Here is a 2,607-nt window from a genome sequence, read left to right as displayed (position 1 = left end):
CCGGGACCATGTGTGGTTAATTAGCATCATTGCAAAGTTGGAGTAAAATGCTGCCATCCTGTTATGGAAAGAAGCATTTTACACCCATTTTGCAATGGTATAAAGACTGCACCAGGTGCAGGGCAGCAGTGGTGTGTTAGGTCTTTTGCCCCTATTTCTTCCCTCCCTATGCAAGATCTTATTGGGAATTATTGTCTTACAGGTACTAAGGAAGTGAAAAGAAGAGGAAGTGCTCTCTCTCTCTCTCTCTCTGGAATCTCGTAGATAGCTAGAAAGAAAGAAAGAAAAAAAGTAAGAGAGGACGATGCTTTCTTTCTTTCTTTATTCCTCTTCTGCAGAGAGTTGGAGGCATTAGTGAATCCACAGTTAATGGTTATCCATGCAGTTAACGGTTAGTGTCCTTTTGCATCAGAGTAAAATCATTTTTGGGGGGGATACAGATTGAAAAGATCACACACAATAATGCATCAAAGAAGACAAAAATGATTGTAATGCTTATGAACTCTATATGATTACTTTTTCAGGGACTTTAAAAGTAGTGAAATTGTTTGATTGGTCTGTTAATTATTGGACTGGGCCAAGTATCAAATATTTGTACAAGATAAGACTTCTTCTCACCGTGGAGAAGAATAATAACCAGACTTACTTTCCTTTAACAATTTGGCACACAATAGGTTCTTCATTTTCCACTCTTTGCTTACAAATCAATCTAAAATCGTGCTGAACCTGTTTATCCAGTTTATAAAAGCATGTGTACAAAATAGACAATTAAAAATAAGACTCTTGCAAGAGATCCCATAACATTCCCCTTTCTAAAAAGTGCAAATGCTACTTTATTAATAAAGAAATCAGAATGCCTCTCCCTCACCCATGCAGCTCCAGAGTATAGAAATAAAGATGACTTTTTTCCACCTGAATGCATTGTGAGCGATGGGTGTGTGTATGCTGCATGTGACCAGGAAGTCTATTTGCCTTCAAACTACTGTTTTATATGCAGTCAGAAAATGACTGTTAAGAAACAAAACCATGCAAACACGCACACGCTACCCCCTCAGTCTCCTCTTCCCCCTCCCCCACTCTCAAGTTAGGAAAAAAAAACACAACAAACCCACATACCACCATCTAACTTCAGCTGTAGTCCTGCTGGTATTAAGAGTAAACAGTATGTGGTCATTGATCTCCTGTTGGTGGTGGTGCACTCTGGGAAATGCTGGGAATGCCTGGAGACATGGCTGCAGTCAATTGATGAGCTTCTGAAGAAAAATGACAGAAATAAGGAAGAGAGAGCATTCAAATCCAGGAGAGAGAGTGAGAGATTGTGGATCAAAGCTTTTATTCCTCCCCCACGACGAATAACCCAGATCTCGTCCTGTGTAGTTTTAGGGAGAGGTAATAGTGAGTGGATCTCCCTCGTTCTTCCTTGGTGTGTGTAATTGACTGACTGATTTAGATTGCTGTGTGGCCAAAAACCAAAAACAAAACCACCCCCGCAGCTGTTTTAAGTAAATGAAAGTAAGATCGGAAGAGAGAGCTGGACCCAGCTAGTGGGCAAGGCTGTGCTGTAGTCTGAGCACAGGTTAATCAGCCCATGTATGCTCTGCTTTACCTAAGGGCTGTCGGGTGATGATGTAACTTTGTGTAGGACTTCTTCGAGTACCGGTGGAAAGCAGAGGGGCTTCTTGCCCCCCGCCGTGCGGGAAAGCAGGAACTAAGCGATTAGCACGGACTGTGGGTGAGGATGACTCGGAGGAGGACTGTTGTTTCAAACCCGCCACATTTTATAGTGTGTGTGTGACTGTGTTTCAGCTCCGATCCCCCGTCGCCTGTGCCTCTTTCACTGATTTCTCCTCTGCTTTGGAGAGCGGGGAAGGGAAGGGAACCATAAAAGCGCCCCAAACTACTTTCCTTTTCCTTTTTTAAAAATTAGCAGCTTCTAAAAATAGGAGATCGTCCAGCCAAGGCGCTTGAGGATTAAGAGAGGAAGCTATAGGAAGAGACTCAAGAGGCTGGCTGCAGTGGTCTCTTCAGACTGTGTGTGTGTGTGTGTGTGTGTTTGCAGCGGTCTGTCAGTTGCATGCATTACAAGAGGTTTCTTTGGACACACAAAAGCACAGGCATCCATCCACACGATAACTCTCGGATGTTTATTCTTAGCAAATAGAGAGAGTGGAGCGGACTCTCCTCCTGGAAGGGGACCAGGTAATCATTTCCCAGGCAAATCGGCTATCATTTTTGCATTGGGAAGAAGTTAACGGGGGGGGGGGGATAATCACTTCTCCCCCCCCCCCTTGCATATTTATAGTGCTTCTTTAAGTGGGGGACAGATTTGTTTTAATCCTTGCACGGTGTCAATAATCAGCGTGTTATTTACAATCTAGACACTCAGCTGCAGCAGCAGAGACGAAAGCAAATTCCACTCTGTGTATTTGGCTGGACTGGGAGCGGGGGGGACGCGCTTCAGGAAAGAGGTCAGGGTTTGTTTAGGAAAGATCAGAAGACAGCTGAAGTGAGAGAGGGACTCGCCACTTATTTCCCCCCTCCTTCTCGCCCCCCTCCCGTTTTGCAGGGTGTCTGGGGTGGCTGGAGATCGCACAGAAAGCTTCTCCT

At 44.4% G+C, this 2,607-nt stretch overlaps 1 long non-coding RNA gene across 1 annotated transcript; it reads right to left on the bottom strand.

Moving 5' to 3' along the window:
* Window positions 1-244: 244 nt before the first annotated feature.
* LOC141976698 (uncharacterized) lies at window positions 245-1,877 on the bottom strand. Its single transcript, XR_012636149.1, has 3 exons — window positions 1,607-1,877; window positions 1,117-1,253; window positions 245-268 (listed from the first exon to the last, which is right to left on the bottom strand). It is a non-coding gene; the product is annotated as an uncharacterized LOC141976698 (long non-coding RNA).
* Between the last annotated feature and the right edge of the window lie 730 nt (window positions 1,878-2,607).

The sequence above is a fragment of the Natator depressus genome, chromosome 1 (genome assembly GCF_965152275.1).
Source record: "Natator depressus isolate rNatDep1 chromosome 1, rNatDep2.hap1, whole genome shotgun sequence".
Classification (NCBI taxonomy): Eukaryota; Metazoa; Chordata; order Testudines; family Cheloniidae; genus Natator; species Natator depressus.
The sequence above is the reverse complement of the archived record's forward strand: the minus strand, read 5'-3'. Positions and strand labels throughout refer to the sequence as shown.